At 39.9% G+C, this 21414-nt stretch overlaps 1 protein-coding gene across 2 annotated transcripts in view; it reads left to right on the top strand.

Annotated features, from left to right (window-relative positions):
- The first annotated feature begins 920 nt into the window (after nt 1-920).
- The window catches only part of FBXL4 (F-box and leucine rich repeat protein 4), a 74414-nt gene continuing 53920 nt past the window's right edge, over nt 921-21414 (top strand). The window contains exons 1-2 of one of the 2 annotated variants that reach the window (XM_006052454.4): nt 921-1072; nt 20785-20873. The gene's annotated coding sequence lies outside the window, so the exon portion shown is untranslated. Of the gene's footprint in view, nt 1073-20784; nt 20903-21414 lie in introns of both variants that reach the window. The other variant, XM_006052453.4, reaches the window with a different exon arrangement.

Below are 21414 nucleotides of genomic sequence, written 5' to 3'. Positions count from 1 at the left end.
AGATGAAGTACCCTTTTCATCACACCATGTCAAGGTACATGCTACCAACTTGGCTTATCGCTAATGGTGTTAACTTCCATCTAACCAAGATAGTGTTACCCAGCTTTCTCCACAGTATAGCTACTTTTCTCTCCTTTCTATATTCTTTGGAAGCAAGTCACTAGGTGCTGGCTACACTCAAGGAGAGTTGAGGGTAGAATGGGGATTAAACTTCAATTTATTTAAAAATTTTCCAGTTTTGTATACAATTTATACTGTACATCATATATTAGTTCTGTTCAGGTATATAATTTAAGAATAAATATACTTATTATTTTGCCTCTTTAGGAGTAATTAGATAGCAAGTAATGTGTAGTTTTACTTTTCTTCATTATTAAATATTTTTTCATCTTAATGGAAACCATGCAATATGCAAGATAAATATGCTAACTAAAAAAATATTTATCTATTGAAAATACATTAAAATGATTAAGGGAGACCATGAGAGCATCTTCTTCAGCAGAGGTAATAATCATGGGCTTCGGAATGTTGGGAGGGAGATGAGTCTGCAGAAAGGATTTGTATCTGGGACAGAAGAGTTATACAAACTTGGTGAAGTATCCCTTTAGAGCACCTATTACTTTTGTTCCCCTTTTCTTCTGAGAACATTAACACCCATAATCCTTGTGCATCCTCTGATCCAACAACTCGAGACTGAAGAAGCCCTAGCTCTACTACATTACTGATGGCAGGCCGATTAGAGGAAGAGATTCTTTCCACAGCACATGTGCAACCACTGCCCCTTGAGGAGTAACTGGCAATTCGTAGGGTACCACTCAGGCCAGGACGGCAGTAGGAAGCTCCTCCCCTCGGCCTGGGAAGGGGCGGTCCAGACGCCGACGTGGCCCCGCCCCGTCCCTGGCTCCGCCCCTCAGCGCGGCCCGAGCGTCTTCCTTCCGGGTCGCCCTGGGCCGGGCTCGCCGCGGTCTCGCCGCAGCGCGGGAGCCTGGGAGCCGCCCCCGCGCCCCGGCCTTCCCGCGCCGTCTGGTCGCTGGTGAAGCCCACGGCGCGCGCCTCTCCCGGACCCTACAGGGTACGGCCCTTCCTTTACTTCTCCCTCCTGGGGGTCTCCGTCTTCTTTCGGCGCTGGGGCTGGGCCGGGCCCGGGCGGAGGCGCTCTTTGGGGAGCCCGGGCGCCCGGCAGAGGTCCCCGCTCCGGCTTTCCGCACCGCCCCCCCCCCCCCCCCGCCAGCTTGCGTTTGCTGGGCTTGCTGGGGACCCTGCAAGCATCTAACTTGCCTCTGGCGCCGCTTCTCTGCACGGCTGTCTGCTAGGCGTGAGGCGTCGCCCAATGCGGGCGGCGCAGGGTTGTTTACGCTGCGGGGTTGGCAGGTAGCGCTGACCCTGCAACCCCGAGTTGGCCACCCTCCCGCCTGTGTACTTGTTGCTCCTGCGCGTGCTACTTTGATTTCTCTTTGGCACCCGATGGTTTTCGCCTAGTCAGGCCCGTGTCTTAATTCAGGACTGCCACGAGATGCCCGGCAGCAGCCCTGTTTCTGTGTTTAGAGCTATGATTAGAATGCAATGAGATGGTGAGCATTCACTTGGCCTCCTTGTCAGCCTGTTTGCAGTGGGAGCGGTTTTGGATTCCCTTCATAGTTTCCCAAATACTCGTTGCCACAAAGCCTCTCATTTAGTCACTAGTTAAAATATACAAGTAATTAGAAAGTCAAGATGCTATAAACCTGTGATCAGGTAGTTGAGGGGACGTCTGGCTTTATGCCTTGGAGGACTCACAAAGTGCGGGGATCTTGTTTGCTTTGATGTATTAGAGGACACAGTCTGCCTTTACTGCTTCTTGGCATGCACTCTCTGGTGTCTTAAGTTCAGAATATAAGTACATTTCCCTCCCTTAAAGCTCACTTCATGCTTGTGTTGTCCTGTATTACATACTGTACCTGTTGCCTGAGTAGAGGGAGATTTTCCTGAGACACCAAGGCTTCTCTAGTGGCGATTAGATTTTCCTGAGACACCAAGGCTTCCCCTTTATTAGATACTAAGCTCTTGGGGGAAAGGGACAGTTATATTTACTCTTTCTAGTGGAACTGTGCGGAGAAGGCAATGGCACCCCACTCCAGAATTCTTGCTTGGAAAATCCCATGGACGGAGGAGCAGTCCATGGGGTCGCTAAGAGTCAGACATGACTGAGTGACTTCACTTTCACCTTTCACTTTCATGCATTGGAGAAGGAAATGGCAACCCACTCCAGTGTTCTTGCCTGAAGAATCCCAGGGACGGAGGAGCCTGGTGGGCTGCCGTCTATGGGGTCGCACAGAGTCGGACACGACTGAAGCGACTTAGCAGCAGCAGCAGCAGCAGTGGTACTGTGCATCACCCCATAGTAGACACTCTACTTGTTCATTGAATTGGATCCTTCTTTCCGCATTTCCTTTCAGAGTACAATTTCTTTTCTTCCCTCTTACTCCCTTTTTACTACTACCCCCAAAATCCCCCAAAAGCAGATTTTGGGCCCTGCATTTTCATACTCTTCCCTTTTATTATGGACGTAAAAATCAGAGAGATCAAATCAGTATAAGATAGTTATATCCTTTTTACCTGCACCCATGATCCAGTAATGCAATTATAGGCCTGTGTATGAGGCATCTTAAAATGTTGCTATTTATCTTTTACTTCTAACCATGGCCAGTAAAGGGAAAACTCCGTCTTATTTCTTAACTGTGTTAGTTTCATTGCCGCATCCTCTTTAACTTTTGCTGTGATGAATGTAATCAGTTTTAACTTCATGTGTCTAACTCTGGTATCCTCTTAAGAATGGTGTTTTGCTACATGAATTGTATATAAATATACTCCTTTATTTTCTTCTAGTACTTTTAATAGGCTTAGTCTTCATATTTGGGCTTCCCAGGTGGCTCAGTGGTAAAGTATTTGCCTGCCAATGCAGGAGATACCGGAGATGCAGGTTTGATCCCTGGGATGGGAGGATCCCCTGGAGAAGGAAATGGCAACCCACTCCAGTATTCTTGCCTGGAAAATCCCATGGAAAGAGAAGCCTGGTGGGCTAATCCATGGGGTTGCAAAGAGTTGGACATGACTTAGCAACCAAGCATTCTTCATATTTAAGTCTTTACCTCAATTATATTTAATATAAGCAAGGAAATAAAGCACCCCTTTTTCTCTCGTAGTTGTTAGCCATTGTCTCCATCAGCAATTGTAGAATTCCATTTTCCCCTACTGATAGCAAAGATTGTTTTTATCTGAGGCCCTAATTCTAGTATATTCTTGAAACTTTTACTGATTAATGTTTAGCAATCTCTGGCTTCCTGTGCTGATACCATGCTGCTCTTATTACTTTAGTTTTATAATGTGTTTTAATGTCTAGTGCTTCAAACAGTGCCTGGCATTTGTAGACATCTCTAAATATTTTTGAAATGAACCCATTTAGAGAGGGTAACTTGACTCCCTTTTTACCCCTTCCTCTCTACCCCACCCCTTCCTTAAGGTGTCTTGCCTCTTGAAATTATTTTTTAGCTTGCCTTTCTCATGGTCAGTTGAATTATTAACCATTGTTAAATAAATCCCTTCTCTTGCTAAGTTAGAACTTGCCCTGTTAGAGTTGCTCCTCAGAATTATACCTAGAAAAGCAGCTTGATTCAAAATCTGGGTGTCTTTTGACTTTGCATTGTGTACTAGTGAGTGTGTCTCTCCTCTTCAGTTAGGACTCAGGATGTTCTGTAGCTGGTTTCAGTAGCCCTAAGGGGTAAATTGGGTTTCCCTGATAGCTCTGTTGGTGAAAAATCCACGTGCAGTGCTGGAGATTGATAGCTCAGTTGGTAAAGAATCCGCCTGCAATGCAGGAGACCCCAGTTCAATTCCTGGGTCAGAAAGATCCACTGGAGAAGGGATAGGCTACCCACTTCAGTATTTTGGGGCTTCTCTTGTGGCTTAGCTGGTAAAGAATGTGCCTGTAATGCGGGAGACATGGGTTCAATCCCTGGGTTGGGAAGATCCGAAGATTCCCTGGAGAAGGGAAAGGCTACCATCTCCAGTATTTTGGTCTGGAGAATTCCATGGACTATAGAGTCCCAAAGAGTTGGATGCAACCCAGCGACTTTCACTCACTCACAAGGGATAAATGCCTGTAGACGTGATCCCTGGGACTGCCCATGTCCATTTTTTTTTTTTTATGATTGAACAACTTATATATAATGAATTTTCAAGTGTTGTTATAATAGATACTTAGAAGTGTTATTAGATCATAAAATAAATGCATACATTCTTTTAGAGAAGTAATACAGAACTAGCCAAAGGAGAAAGTAAAAATGTTGTGTGTCCATCTCTTTAGTAACCCCATTCCCCAGAGATCGTCACTTTTAATCATTTGTTCTCTTTTCCTTCCAGACATTAAAAATACATGTGTGTAAGTCTACGTGCGTTTCATAACTAGCAGTATACTATATATAATGTTAAGTAACTTCCAGTTAGTAATAATTGATGAACATCTTTCTATGTTGATGCGTATAACATTATCTTTTAAAAGTCTTTTTGATATTTCATTGTAGGAATAACCTAAAATTTAACTAATCCCTTGGTGATATTTAGGCTATTCTGAATTTCTTTCTATTAGAAACAAAGCCTCACGGATTCCTACTGTGTGTATATATTTGCATATTTATTTAGTTCCTTAGTGTGAATGCTTAGACATGGTATTGCTGGGTCAAAAGTTATATACCTTTTTTAAAAAATAAAAAGTTACATATGTTTTAAATTATGATAGATCATTCCATATTTCTCTTCAAAAGGTTGTTGTCAGAGTCAGTTTATACAGTTTCTGAAAATGTTGCCTGCTGTTGCTGTATCATTGCCGGGAATTGTCAGGATTGAATTTTACCCTATTTGCAAGCTCACAGTTTCATGGATGCTGGTAGAAGACAGGAGCCAGCAATAACAGTAGCCAGAGATAATTATTTAAACTAATAATTATTTAAATTAGATAAGTTTAGATAATTTTATCTAAACTTTAGAAAGTTTAAATAATTATTTAAACTTTTTATTTTATATTGGAGTACAGCAGATTAACAATTTTGTTGTAGTTTCAGGTAGACAGCAAAGGAACTCATTCATATATATACATGTATCCATTCTCCCCTAAACTCCCCTTCCATCCAGGCTGCCACATAACATTGAGAGAATTTCCTTTGCTATACAGTTCTTATTGTTTTTTAGTTGCTAAAGTCTTTCTTGGTTATCCATTTTAAATATAGCAGTATGTACATGTCAGTCCCAAACTCCCTAACTATCCCTTCCCTCAGCAACCATAAATTCATTCTCTAAGTCTGTGAATTGTATCTGTTTTGTAAATAAGTTCATTTGTGTATTTTTTGAGGCTTCCCTGATAGCTCAGTGGTAAAGAATCTGCCTGCAATGTAGGCGATGTGGGTTTGATCCCTGGGTACAGAAGATCCCCTGGAGAAGGAAGTGGCAGCCCACTCCAGGATTCTGGGAAATCCCGTGGACAGAGGAGCCTGGAGGGCTACAGTCCATGGGGTCCCAGTCCATAGGGTTTCAAAAGAGTTGGACATAACTCAGTGACTAAACAACAACAAATATTTCTTTTTATATTTTGCATATAAAAAATGTCCTATGATATTTCTCCTTCTCTGTCTGACTTCACAATCTCTAGGTCCATCCATGATGCCACAAATGGCATTATTTCTGTATTTTTAATGGCTGAGTAATATTCCACTGTATGTATTTACCACATCTTCTGTATCCATTCCTCTGTCGATGGACATTTAGGTTCCTTCCATGTCTTGGCTATTGTACACAGTACTGCAGTGAACGTTGAGGTGCGTGTATCCTTTCAGACCGTGTTTTTCTCTGGATATATCATTTCCCTGGTGGCTCAGATGGTAAAGAGTCTGTCTGCAGTGCGGGAGACCTGGGTGCTATGCCTGGGTTGGGAAGATCCCTTGGAGAAGGGAATGGCAACCCATTCCAGTATTCTTGCCTGGAGAATCCCATGGACAGAGGAATCTGGCGGGCTTCAGTCCATGGGATCACAAAGAGTTGGACATGACTGAAGTGACCAACACTTTCACTTCACTTTCATGTGCCCAGGAGTGGGATTCCAGGGTGATATAGTAGCTTTATTTTTAGATTTTTGAGGAACCTCCATACTATTCTCCTGGAGAAAGCAATGGCACCCCACTCCAGTACTCTTGCCTGGAAAATCCCATGGACGGAGGAGCCTGTAGGCTGCAGTCCATGGGGTCGCTAAGGGTCGGACACGACTGAGCAACTTCACTTTCACTTTTCACTTTCATGCATTGGAGAAGGAAATGGCAACCACTCCAGTGTTCTTGCCTGGAGAATCCCAGGGACGGGGGAGCCTGGTGGGCTGCCGTCTATGGGGTCGCACAGAGTCGGACACGACTGAAGTGACTTAGCAGCAGCAGCAGCATACTGTTCTCCTTAGTGGCAGTACCAATTTACATTCCCACCAACAGTGTAGGAGGGTCCCCTTTTCTCCACACCCTCTCCAGCATTTATTGTTTATGGATTTTTTGATGATGACCATTTTGACTGGTGTGAGGTGATAACTCAGTGCAGTTTTGATTTCCTTTTCTCTAATAATTAGTGATGCTGAATATTTTTTCATGTGCCTTTAAGGCCACCTGTGTGTCTCCTTTGGCAAAATGTCTGTTTAGATCTTTTGCCCATTTTTTGATTGGGTTGTCTGTTTTGATGATACTAAGCCTCAAGAGGCTATCTAAAATGGTTGTGCAAGCTTCCTGATGGGAGGGACTGGCAGTGTAAAGAACTGGTTCTTGCTCTGGTGGTTAGGGCCTTGCTCAGTAAAACTTTAATCTGCTTGTCTGCTGCTGGGTGGGGCTGTGATCCCTCTCTGTTAGTTGTTTGGCCTAAGGACCCAGCCCTGGAGCCTACAGACTCTATGGTCCAGCTTACGGTAGCCTCCAAGAGAGCTCACACCAGTTGGTACTTCCTAGAACTGCTGCTGCCAGTCCCCTTGTCCTTGAGGTGAACCACTGCCACCCCACACCTCGGCAGGAGACCCTCCAACACCATAGGTAGGCTTGGTTCAGTCTCCTGTGGGGTTACAGCTTCTTCCCCCTGCGTCCTGCTGTGCACAAGATTTTGTGTGTACCCTCCAAGAGTGGAGTCTCTGTTTCCCCCAGTTCCATGGAAGTCCTGCAGTCAAATCCCACTGGCCTTCAAAGTCAGATTCCTTGGGGATTCCTAGTGGCTTTGCTGGACCTGCAGGCTGGGAATCCTGATGTGGGACTCAGAACCTTCACAGTAGTGGGAGAACTTCTGTGGTTTAATTGTTCTCCAGTTTGTGGGTCAGCCACCTGGCGGGTATGGGATTTGATTTTATCCTAATTGCACCCCTTCTGCCGTCTCATTGACTCTTCTTTGTCTTTTAATGTGGGGTATCTTTTTTGGGTCAGTTTCAGCATCTTTCTGTTGCTAGTTGTTCAGCAGTTAGTTGTGGTTCCAGTGCTTTCCCAGGAGGAGGTGAGCACATGTCCTTCTACCATTCTTTTCTTCTGTCACTTCCTCGAACCCTGATTTCCACAGGGTGATGTGATGAGGGCCAGGTAGTTCAAGCATATGCAGTAGATTACATTATAGGAGTGAAACCCTGAGTTTAGGGAACCTGACTGTTCATAATAGGCTGCAAGCAAGTCTGCCTAACCTTTACCCTAGAGAGAGACATTATCTTTATTATGCTGGATGGTAAAAAAAAGATCTGCCCTCTACTCCAGAGGGAGACTTCTCTATCTGCTAACAATGTTCGCTGTATAAAGACCTTTGAAAGGATAGTCTGGAACAGAGATGATCAGTGTCCCTGCTTATGAGATATGCAGAAATGTGAGAGACCTGTGAAGAATTGTTCTGAAACAATCACTGCTAAAATGATATCATTTTTTACATTTTATGATTTTTATGGATGACAGGTACTTTTACTGTTTTAATTTTGCATTTGTTTGCTTATTGATGGAGTTGAATATCTACTTGCCTGTTCATATTCTTTTCTGTTGATGTTCCTCTTTTTCATGTTACTTTGTAATAGCTCTTTATATGTCATGGCTATCAGTGACTTGGTACACCATTGCTAGTATTTTTTCATAGTTTATTATTTAAATGCTTCTTCTGGGAGCTTTTGCCATATTGTTTTTGTTGTTCAGTCACTAAGTCGTGCCTGACTCTGCGACCACATGGACTGCAGACACCAGGCTCCTCTGTCCTTCTCTACCTCCCAGAGTTAGTTGGTGATGCTATCTAATCATCTAGAAAGTTTTAATATGTATGTTGTCAGTTCTGTATTCTCTTCCTTTATGACATCCTGAGTTTCCATCCCAAGGTTATTAAAATGCTCTTTGTACATATTCTCTTACTGGATATTTTGTGTTGCTTATTTAAATTTTAAAAAATAGTTGCTTGGATAATACAGTTGACCCTTGAATAACATGGGTTTGACTTGCAGGAATCCATATACATATGGATTTTTTTCAGTAGTAAATGCTCAGTACTAAACAATTCACTGTTGGATGAACCTAGGGATATAAAACTGTGGATAAGGAGGAACTGTGTATATGCATGGCCAGTTGTAAGTTATACATGGGTTTTCAGCTGCACAGAAGACTGGTGCTCCTAACCCCTGCATTGTTCAAGGATCAACTGTATTCTAAATTTACTTTTCTAAGTGTGTAGACATTCTCCCAAAATATTTTTGATAAGCTGTCATTTCCCTGTTTTTTGGCTTGACACATTTCTTGTACCATATCACTATTTACTGTTTTCTCAAAACTGATAAATCAGTAAGCAGAATATATTAGTCTCTTACCGTGACTATGAATTTGATTGGATTCATCTTTATAGATGTTTGTTCTTAGTGGATTTCAATCTTACAAAATATAAAATATTTTTTGCTCTGTTTGATGATTTCTGATATTACTGTTGCCATCTCTGTCAGTTTTGTGTGTACTGGGTAGATTTTTATTGCTCTTATGTTTCTTTCAGTTACTTACATCATTTTGCTTTACTCTCTTATAAATATCAAGCATCATTTAGTCAGACTTTTATTTTTCCTTCCAACCTTTGCTCTCCCAACCTGAAAGTTTGTGTTTATTATTTATTTTGCTTTGTTAAAGAACTTTATATAAAAGACAGTTATAGGTTCACATGCAATTGAAAGAAAGAATAAAGGAATATCTTAAGTGTACTTCACCCAGTTTCTTCCTGTGGTAACATCTTGCATGACTGTAACACTATAGTACACCTGGAAAATTGACATTGACCCAATCTACACGCTTGACTCAGATGTCCTCAGTTTTCATACCTTTGTGTGTGTGTTCTCGGACATTTTATGTAGATCTTGTCACCACCACCATAGGCAAAATGTAGAATCACTCCATTACAAGGATCCCTTGTGCAAAGGGACTTACTTTTTCACAGGAAAATTTAACCTATTCGTATTTACTTTTTTTCTCCCCTGAAAGTTTGGAAATTCTAAAATGATGTAGAACTGACTTTCTTTTGCCCTTATTCCTCCATTTAATGAGGCAAGACCTTGACTCTTTGCTTTCCCCACATTCTTGGTTCTATTGATTGGATTTCCTTTCATATCACTTCTGTTTTCCCCTAACCATCCTTTTCAACTTAACTAGTACTGCATCTGTAATGATTTAGATTTAGCTATAAGGTCACTGGTCACTTGAATATTGTGTCTTCCTCTTTTAAGGTTTATTTACTTTAATTCATTTGTTTTTTGACTGGAGTACTTTCTTGAGTAATGTTTTTAAGAAGAGTTATGGGAGGAATACTTGCATGTCCAGAAATAGTTTCTGGCTTGTTTTCCTATGTGAATAAAACTTTGAGTCAATTCTTTTTCCTTTGTAATTTCTAAAATGTTCCATTATCTTTTAGCATTTTTTTGAACTTTCATCAGCCTCAATCTCTTCTTGAATTCACTTTATATGGATGTTGGGTTTCTTGCATCTGTGTTTCTATTTTTTCATTTAAATTTTCAATTTATTTTGACTACTATGATTTTAATTTCTAAAAATTAAAAAAAAATTTAATGAGCTTGTACTTGTTTTATGGAGCCTATGCCATGTTAATTCACACTAAAGATAATAGTTATTATTTTAAAACACTTCTCCTATATTTTGTATTAACTTTTGTTGGAGACCGGTTGCTCTAATTGCCCAAGTTGCTTTTAGGTCTTTAGGATGGATGTCTAAGGCCAGGTGAGTTGGCCGGGGCTCTGAGATCAGGCTTTGCCCTGAGCATAATGAATGGGCAGAACATGTCAACTAGTAGATATTTTTCAGGGTGTGCTGGTCAAAAACTGACTAATAAGCTAGGATGCCCATGAACAACCCAATTCTGGGATACCAGATCTCTAACCTGTCTTGGTCCACAGCGAAGACTGAAAATAAAAGCATACAGAACCGTTTCATTGCCATAAGAATTCCTTTGTGTGGCCCCTTTGTAGTCATCAGACTCAATCCTGTCTTCTTCCCTAACTCCCCAGTAAACACTGATCTGCTTTCCTTCCCTATAATTTTACCTTTTCCAGAGTATCATATACATGACATTAAACAATTGTGTAGCCTTTGTGTGTGTCTTCTTTCACTTACAAAATGCATTTTAAGTCATCTTTCCTGTTACCTGAGTTAGTAATTCATTCTTTGTTATTACTGAATAGTATTTCACTGAATAGGTGTAACACTGTTTATCCATTTGCCTGTTGAAGGACATCTTGGACATCTCCAGATTGGAATGAGAATGAATAAATCTGCTCTAAACATTTGTGTACAGGTTTTTGTTTGAATATAGGTTTTAATACATTTGAGTAAATATCCTAGGAGTGGAATGCTAGATGGTTTGGTAAGGGGATATAACTTTATAAACTTTCAGACTTACCCAGAGTGGCGGTACCATTTCGTATTCCCACCACAAGTGTTTGTAGCATCCAGTTTGATATCATCTTAGAATTGATTAATCTGTATTTAACTGTTCTCAGATTTAAGATATTAAACACTATCTGTCTTAGGGTTTAATCTTTTGAAACTGCTCCTAAGTAAAACATTTGCCAGGATACACAGAAGTATGTCATAAAAGAAAAGTAAATGATAAATTGGACTTAAAAATTAAAAACCTTTCTAAAGAGAAGCTATTTTCTAAAGATAAATCTGTTATCAAGTAGATGAAAAGGCAAGCACAAATAGGGAGAGACTGGAAGAAGCCATTTGCGAAACATGTATCTAGAAAAGATTGTATCTAGAATGTATAAAGAACTCTTACAACTCAATAAGAAAACAAAAAAATGATTAATATAAAGACAATTAAAAAATGGGGAAAATACCCATTTCACTAAAGAAGATACATGTGGCAAATAAGGACATGAAAGTAAGACACATCATTACTAGTCAATTGAGAAATGCAGACTAAAACCATAAGGCGTCATGACCCACCCAGTGGAATGGCTAAAGATCGACAATAATAACTGTTGGTGAAGATTTGGAGCAACTAGAACTCTCATACATTGTTGGTGGGAATGTAAAATGTTACACTCATTTTGTAAACATTTTGGTTCTAGAAACAACCCAAATGTCTGTCAGCAGGGGAATGAATAGGTCTGCTTAATAGAGATGATTCAGCAATAAAGGAACAAACGACTGATAAACATAACAAGAGGGATAAATCTCAGTTATGCTGAGCAAAATAGACATAAAAGTACAGACATATTTCACTTTATGTAACTAGAATAAAAGGTAGTCTAATTTATAGTGACAACAGCAGTATGTTTTTTTTTTTCCTGGCACAGGGAATGGATGGGTGATTCAGGTTAGTTCAGTCACTCAGTCATGTCCGACTCTTTGTGACCCCATGAACCGCAGCACGCCAGGCCTTCCTGCCCATCACCAACTCCTGGAGTCCACCCAAACCTATGTCCATTGAGTCGGTGATGCCATCCCCTTCTCCTCCTGCCCTCAATCTTTCCCAGCATCAGGGTCTTTTCCAGTGAGTCAGCTCTTTGCATCAGGTGGCCAAAGGATTGGAGTTGCAGCTTCAACATCAGTCCTTCCAATGAACACCCAGAACTGATCTCCTTTAGGATGGACTGGTTGGATCTCCTTGCAGTCCAAGGGACTCTCAAGAGTCTTCTCCAACACCGCAGTTCAAAAGCATCAATTCTTTGGCGCTCAGCTTTCTTCACAGTCCAACTCCCACATCCATACATGACCACTGGAAAAACAATAGCCTTGACTAGATGGACCTTTGTTGGCAAAGTAATGTCTCTGCTTTTTAATATGCTATCTAGGTTGGTCATAAATTTCCTTCTAAGGAGTAAGCGTCTTTTAATTTCATGGCTGCAGTCACCATCTGCAGTGATTTTGGAGCCCAGAAAAATAAAGTCAGCCACTGTTTCCAGTTTCCCTGTCTATTTACCATGAAGTGATGGACCGGATGCCATGATCTTAGTTTTCTGAATGTTGAGCTTTAAGCTTTCACTTTCGTCAAGAGGCTCTTTAGTTCTTTTTCACTTTCTGCCGTAAGGGTGGTGTCATTTGCATATCTGAGGTTATTGATACTTCTCCCTGCAGTCTTGATTCCAGCTTATGCTTCCTCCAGCCCAGATGGGTGATTGGGAGAAGAGAAATTTTTTATTGGGTTGGTAAAAAAATTTGGGTTTTTCTGTAACATCTTATGGGAAGACCCAAACTAGCTTTTTGGCCAACCATTATATCTTGGTCCTGGTGGTGGTTTGCATTGTTATATGTCTTTGTCAAACCTCATTGAACTGTACACTTAAAATGGAGTACATGTTTTAGAATGTAAATTATACTCCAAAGATAATTTAACAGTATTATGCCATTTTAATTAATTGCTGTTTTAGCTTGAATGGCTAGCAGTGAGTGACATACCTATGATTTTGTACTTGGATTTTTGTTAGGAAGGCTAACTAAATTCAGTTATTTTTTTATTAGGTACAATACTTTTTATTTTAATGTACAAATGTATCACTGCTACTGCTGCTAAGTTGCTTCAGTCGTGTCCGACTCTGTGTGACCCCATAGACGGCAGCCCACCAGGCTCCCCCGTCCCTGGGATTCTCCAGGCAAGAACACTGGAGTGGGTTGCCATTTCATTCTCCAATGCATGAAAGTGAAAAAATAAAGTGAAGTCACTCAGTCGTGTCCGACTCCCAGCGACCCCATGGACTGCAGCCCACCAGGCCCCTCCGTCCATGGGATTTTCCAGGCATGAGTACTGGAGTGGGGTGCCATTGCCTTCTCCAAATGTATCACTACTATTTGGCTAAAATAAATTTACATTTACCTTGTGGTTTTAAGAGCTAGAGAGGTTTTTTTCCTTTCTTCAGTGCATCCATTAAAATTATCTGCAACCAGATATTCTTAAGTTTTAATAGTGTAGGTTTTAGTTAAATATACATCATGTGTCTGTTAAAGGTTTCGGGTTATTCTAATTTATAGTTCTTCCAACTCAGATGATTTATTCCTACTCATCATAAATAATTAAGAAAAATGTAAAACAGCATTAGTGGCATTTGTAAGTAAGGTACTTTATAGTATCATGCCTGTGTGACTAGAAACTTCCTTATTTGTCACTTGTGAAATAGTATCTTTGGTAGAAAGAGGGTTTCCATGTCTATTGTGTCAGAAAATTACAATTCACTTACCCTACTGTTATGTGGCTTTTTTTTTTTTTTTTTAACATTGACTCCTAAATTCCTTTTTCTTGCTACTAAGATTGCTTGTGAAATATTTCATAAATTTAGATTTGCTTGTTAAAGTATAGGAAAGAAAGAGAAGAAATAAAGCATTGTACAGAACTAACCATTGTCAGTTCCTAGTTTAAGTTGATTCTAAACCTCATCCTTTTTTTCTGACAAGTTTATTCCTAGTTTCACTTGTTAGACATTTCCTGCTTCATTCTCACCATTTGGGTGTTAACTCAGCAGAAATTCTGAAGAGCCCATTGTGTTCCATACTTTTTGTATTTTCAAGGCCTACCTTGATTTCTGGAAGATTTTTGTTTATCTCTTTGGTTTTCAAGTATTTTCCCTGGCCTTCAGGTTTTTCTTCCTGGTTGCTTCTCCTTTTAATTTATTTGCCTGGGTTTTCAAATAGCCATGAAGCTGGTCTTTCCTTTGTTCATCCACATGGTTCGGTTAAACTCTACCTGTTTATTCTGTATTGGGACCTTGTTGATTAAAACCTATAGTCATAATAAAAATGTTTCAACTGGAGAAGAATTTACATAGAGGAAGAGAGAGGCACTTAATGTCATAATATTCCGCCCACAATAGTCTCCTTACTGACACTTCTGTATGATTTCAATGTAGTGCGTTGTGAATAATGATGAAGGAAGAGGGATGCTTTTGTAAGACTCGACCTTTGGTCCTCCCTTGTGTATCTAATAGCAGAAAAATATTAACCTGTCTTTTTTACCCTTATTCTTATTTACTGCCCTTTTTGGCCTATCTCTTCTCTTTTACTCTGAAGTTATCTTTCTCTCGCTTTTTAAAGAACTTTTTCATCCACAGTTTTTTCCAGTTCTCCATAATCACCATATGGTCTTAACATAGATTTGGAGTGTTAAAAAAAATGATCATATTTGAGAAAATAGCTTCTTTTACCTCTCCAATCATGTCTTTCATGAATCTTTCTTTAATTTCAATCAGAGTTTCTTTGTGGCCAAGGTTAGGTCTCTTTTATGTATTCAAGGCTGCTTTTGTATTAACAGAAGTTACCACTTTTTTACATTCTCTTCAAATAGTAAAATTTCAGTATGTATATACACCATTCCTTATTGGATGGCTTCAAGGAAGGTCATATATTTGATTGTTACCTATTGTGTTTCTGTTTTTGTTGTCCATTTTTCTCTTTTTCTCTGTATCAAGATGTGGAACATTGTTTTTTGCTTCTTTTTTGGGGGGGTCTACATGTGCCTTATCTTAGAAGGGTCACTGGTTTATTTTTGTGTCTATTTTAAACTTATTTATTTTAATTCTCTTCTGCCATCTACTCTGCTGATCTCAAAAAAATGAATAAATGTTTACTGAACATATATTGGCATGTGCTAAGCCATAAGGATATACTTCTCATTAAGAAACATTCTTTTAACTTGAGGACTTTTTGTAGTCTATTATAGTAGAAAAAAATATCTCAGCATGTAAGAAATTGTGGGCTTCCCAGGTGGCGCAGTGGTAAATAATCCATTTGTCAATGCAGGAAATGCAAGCGATATGGGCTCGATCCCTAGGGGTTAGGACCCCCCCCCCCTCCCCGCCAAGGAATAGGAGGTGGCAACCAACTCCTGTATTTTTGTGTGGAAAATTCCATGGACAGAGGAGCCTGGCAGGCTATATACAGTCCAGGGGTCCGTAAAGAGTTGGACATGAGTGAGCACACACACACGTAAGAAATGAACACGAAAGATAAGAGCAAGGAAAAAGTGAGTAGTGGTTAAGGTCTGAACCTTAAAGGTGAGTAAGAGGGTGTCAAACAGAGGAAGAGTAAGGGAATTTCAGAGCCACAGAGCCTCAGAGGGAGACCTGGAGATGCTGAGGTGTGAAAGTACAGGTGCAGCTGAGCCGTGGCAGGTGTTCTGGTAGGTCTGTAGGAAGAGTAGGGTGTGTGAAGTGGAAGACACAGGGAGAAGACTAGTCCAAGATAAGTGGGAAGTTATTAAAAAGACAGCTTTCCTTTAATGGAACCTCTAAATATTTTAGAAGAATGAGGAGAGAGCAGTCTGAGGGAGGACACAGAAGTTACCAGAAAGGCAGGAGGAGATAGGAGAGCATGTGATTGCGTGGAAGCCTACAGAGGGCAGGCCAGGGGAAGAGGGCTGGTTGGGAGTGTCAGCTGCTATACCAAGTTCAAATATAACCCCTTTCTTTTCTTGACTGATATTTTCCCCCATTCCGCTATGTCTGGATTTCTGGACTCAACCTGAAAAGTCCTTTCCTCAAAGGAGTGTCTCTTGATCAGTTTCAGCAGGATTCAGAAATGACAGCATTTAAAGTTCAGCTTTTTTTCTGGATTTGTTACCACATTCCACCCTCCATGACATTTCGGTAACATCCTGCAAGGCTGCCGAAACTCTCAGTTTTTTTTCTGTCACTTCGCTGACATGTCTCTGTGGGCTATTTTGCAAGTACGTATTGTTACGACTTGCCTTCAGTGTAGGACTGTGCCTTTTTGCCTAGCCTTTTTATCTTTTCCCATATCTTTTCACTTTAAAATAAGTTGAGAATCCTCTGTGGAGTTTTAAACTTGTTCTCCAGGTTCTTCCACTATACCATGAACCTAAGCTTTCACGTTCCTCGCAGTTACCTCCTTTTGTTGATTTCATGAAAAGCCCCTTTTCCTTCCTCCTGGTTCCCCTGCCCTCTTCTCTGCAGTTCCTGCCATCCTGTTTCTCTCCGCCTCATCGACTCCCCATCTCACTTCAAATCTCAGTAGTAAACATATGTTCTCCCTTGTCTATACCTCTTAATTTCTCTTTTCCACTGTTATTGCCTTCTCTGTAATTGTATTATTTAACTTTGTTAAACATTTTATAATATGAAAGATGAGGTTGAAAATAAAGTTGTATTATAATGAAATGATGTCGCATAAAGCAAGTTGTTTCCCAAGGAGTATGACGGTCTCCTGATACAGGTTGAAATGGCTGTTGTTGTGTATTCCTTGAGTGTGCAAGTATAAGCGTTCAGTGTGTTGTGGGGAATTTCTTACTTTGTAATCATTGTTGACAAGTTATTGGATTAAATGAATAAAGATCATTGTATTTCTAATTCAGACATTTTTGTTAAATGGAAAATAGTGTTTTTATATGTTGTGTTTAATAGTAATGTAGTTTTTTGAATGAACTGGGAAAGAAAATGTCTCCCCAAAGGTATATATTTTAGTCACTCTCTTGGACAAATTTAGTGTACCAGACTAATGTTTGTTTACTTGTATCTGGGGGGAAAAATCATTTTGTCTTTGAATTCCATTCTCCTCCTAAAGAGGAGTTACTGTATCTTTCACATTTGGTTCATTGCCCATTGGGATATTCATTGGTTATCACAAATTGCCTCAATGCCTTGGCAGAAATCCAGACAGTACATGGACAATTTGAACTTGTGTATTGGTCGTTGCTGCCCACATGAGTCCTGAAACTGCGGCTCTATTCCCCTTTTCAGCTTCATTTCCCAGGGAAAAGTAGAGTGAGCTATCCTTTCTTCTCCATATGTTCATCCTCACCCCCAGACACTGTTATGTGTCATCTTAGTTGACTGGGAAGGAGTTTAGAATTAATGAAGGATATTAACAATGGACTTGTACATTTTCCTTTTTTATTTCTATGTCATGTTTATTTAAAAAAAAACAGGTGTTAGCTGCATTATATTTTTCTAAATATTATGGCTGGTAAAAGAATAACTATATTAGGTTTTCCAGTGCCTTTCCTTCTTTTTGTCAGTATAGCTTTATCTCACAGAAAATTAACCCTGTAGATTATTGTTATCCATAGTTGAAAAAAATAAAGCATCTTTTTTACACGGAAGTTTGTTGAACATATGTATATTTATAGCATATATATAATACATGTATTCATAACTATCACATATAATATGTATATTTATAAATCACCTTTATGTATGTTGCTGCAATGCAAAATTTTGCTTAACACCAGCTTAAAAATGATACTGCCCACATGATAGTCTTGCTGCTTTTGATATTATCCCATAATCTGATGGTAAAAGCTAGCTGGGAAACAGTTATAAAGTTTGTGGTTCAGTAGGTCAAATAGAATTTGTCTCAATCTTTTTGCGAAGAATGATTGTGCAAGATCACATGAATGATGATATCTTATTTTGCAGATGTTTCTTTGGTTTTATAAAACTATTACTTTCTGATAAATGCAATTTTATAAAGAAAGTAAAAGGAGCTCCATTGCAGCAATTTATAGACTGTGGAGGGAGAAGCAATATCTACAGATTATAGAGTCAAACCCATCCATCCACCTTGACAAATAGGTTTCTGTCCTTCCCTTGAAGATTTCCAGGAATAAAACACCCACAGTCTTCCCAAATTAGCTGAGATGTCAATTGAGTGGGATTTTCTGAATTTCACTTTTGCAGTTTAATTTTATTTAATTAATTCTTTTTCTTTCAAGAAAGAGGGGGACCAAGTAACTTCTTTGGGAAATTATGCTGCTTCTTTTACCTGGGGGCCTATTTTGAAGTAAAGTATAAGTGGTAAAAGAAAGAGCTATGTCTTTTCAGGTTTTGGTGTTAAAGATTAGATTGATATTTGTGCATTGGTAAATTTTTTTCTTTGACAGATTTATCCTTGTGGTGGGTGGAATGTTTAAATAAAGTGGTGATATTCTAAATCATTATTTTCCCCACCTTTACAGCCTGTCCTATACTTCAGCACTCCGTGTTGTCTGTCCTGAGATGAATCTGATTCATTGATTCATGGTTTATCAGGACGAGAACAAGTAACGTGTTGCAAAAGTACCTTATTTATTTCAATACATGTTTTTGTTACTCTTTCCCAAAAAAATTCTTGTCCAGAGTGTTCTATTGTTTCTTGTTCTCAGGGTGTAGGTTCTTCCATTAGTGAGTCTGCCTACCGACTGTGTCATAGTGGCTCATCTTCTGCTGTGGTCTGGAAGTTTGTGCTGTGATGCATCTTTTTAAGGGTTTAGTCAGTCCTGTGTGTGGAAGCATCCCTGCAGAGAGGTTCCCATCTGCCTCTACCAGTTCAGGACTACTGTTTCTTTCTAGATCTTTTGACTTGGGGATGGTATAGCGATTCTCAACCGTGAAGGCAGTGTGAATCTAGGCCCATACTCTGCGTGGTACTTGCCTAACAGGGTTCTGACTTCCCTCCGCTGACCTTCTCCCCACTGCCCACGTTGATGTCAAGTATCCTTTGGCTTCCTGGCCAGTGAGCTAAGCTTTCATGTTCCTGGTTTCACAGATAGGGTGATTTCTCCTGAATTTTGGCTTTAGGAAGATTCTTCCAAATGGGACCTGTGGCTTGAAATCACCTCTCTGCATGGGTGTTGAAAGTCCTCTTATTACAACCACTGAGACCTATAACAGGTTCCGAGTCATAGCTTCAGTTACTGTTGTCTGCTCTTTGGTTTTCCTCTTTGTTTCTCACAACCGTAGGTTTTCCTCACTTGTTTCTAACTCAGCCCTTTATTTCCTGTTTTACTGGTTATATTTTGTCAAGCATTTCAGTGTGTTTGGATCTGGCTAGGACTGAGAGGCAGAAGATGCCATTGTATGTGCTGTGCTAAGTCGCTTCAGTCATGACTGACTCCTTGTGACCATATGGACTGCAGCCTGCCAGACTCCTCTGTCCACGGGATTCTCCAGGCAAGAATACTGGAGTGGGGTGCCATTTCTTCCTCCAGGGGATCTTCCCGACCCAGGGATCCAACCTGTTTCCTGCATCTCCTGCATTGCAGTCGGTTATTTACCACTAGCATCACCTATGAAGATGCTGTTATCTAATTTTAACTTATTTTAGATTTTTATAGGTTTTTTTTCCTCATCATCTTCCTGTCAACATGTGTCATATTTCGTGTACTGAATACTTTGATAAATGAAGTCTTTGTCCTAATGTAGGCCCTTGTGGAAACAAGAGTACGTACCTGATACGAAGGTGGTGCCAGATAATAAGCCTACTTATGGAATAAAGGGGCTGGAAAAGGAATGGTAGAGTCAGGGAGATTAACGTAAAATATGAAGGATGTTTAGAAGGTGACAGAGTTTACTGCATTAGATGTAAAGAAATGGATCTGTCTAGCTTGAGGAGAGCCTTGAAATGTCAAACCAAGAGGTTTATATTGTATCTGGTATGTAAGAACAAAAAGCTGTGAGAGGTTTTGGATAGGAGAGATGTCTAATATTTTATAACCTTTGTGTACTGTTTTGAAAGGCTGACACATTGCTCTACTAAAGAAAAATTGCAGTATTTTCCTTCTTTTACTTAGGAGAGGTTAAACTCAAGGCTTCGTAGGTAGAAAAATGAGTATGCTTTTTTGCCTTGTTTGTGTAGCCAAGAGGTTAGCTAGTCAGTCCAGACAGGGGCCAGGTCTGTCGTGAACTAGGAGAGCTGGCTGAGAACAGGAGTGGCCACCAGGGAAGCCCAGGCCTCTTCTCACGGGGTCTTCTTGACTATTAAAAGTTACAAACTTCTTCAACTTTACAAATCACTATTTGGTCCTATTAAACTATATCCACCCAGGGACATGTCTTACCCTTGGGCTTCCCTGGTGGCTCAGATGGTAAAGAATCTGCCTGCAATACAGGAGATTCAGGTTCAGTCCCTAGACAACTCACTCCAGTAGTCTTGCCTGGGAAGTCCCAGACAGAGGAGCCTGGTGGGCTATAGTCCATGGGGTCACAAAGAGTCAGACATGACTGAGCAACTAAGCACTTAGCATGAGTATATCTGCTGGCGTGGTTTGACCCATAAGCTATGGGTTTGTAACCTTCATGTAGAAAGGGTTCATTTATAATATTTTTGTTACATTCTATCATAAAATGTAAAAAATATATTAATTATTCAAAATTGTCCATGCAATTCAGAAAAACGTGACTGTTCTATTTGAGTGTTCTGTATCTAATAAGTAGCTGTTTCTCTATGATAATAATCTTGTTGGGATATTTGGCTTCCTAAGTCAGAAATAAAAATATTTTCTAAAACTCTTGTCTTACAGATAAAAGAATGTCATATTTCAATATTTGCACCTGAAATCAGGGTGTAACTGTTAGGCCACATGGATGAGTGCCAACCTTTGCATTTCCGGTGTGTATCCTGTGACCGATCTGTCTGGGGTGAGTGATTTCTAAGAGGAGCTGGCAACCAACCAGATGCCAGCCAGCCATGGACTGCCCTCACAAATAATGCTGGGAGTTATAATAAATTAAACACTGTCTGGTGATCTGTGATGTGTAAGGCAGTTAATTTAGTTGGTCTGGATTAACTGTCAGCTCTAGAAAACTATATTCCCATAATGTGAAATCCGTACTTAGCATGTTCAGAAGTGAGTCATAATTAACAATAGGGAATCATTTGTTAAAACGTGAAGTTATAAAATGCCTAAGATCCTTTTGGATTTACAGCAGTATTTTAGTGGTTTGCCATATATTTTAAATAATTTTAATTTTAAAAGTTCAAGGACTTAGTATTTCTTGAAGGATAGTTATAATTTTGTACAAAATGGGGTTTTTTGGGTTGTACGTCTTCCATTGCCTTATAATATCAGTTTTGCTTCCCATATAGCATAAAATTGTATACATTTTCAACATTCAGGTTTCTTAAAAGTACATTAGATAGATAATTTAGA

This window comes from Bubalus bubalis, chromosome 10 (assembly GCF_019923935.1).
Source record: "Bubalus bubalis isolate 160015118507 breed Murrah chromosome 10, NDDB_SH_1, whole genome shotgun sequence".
NCBI lineage: Eukaryota > Metazoa > Chordata > Mammalia > Artiodactyla > Bovidae > Bubalus > Bubalus bubalis.
Note: the sequence above shows the minus strand (reverse complement) of the source record. Positions and strands in the feature narration are given on the sequence as shown.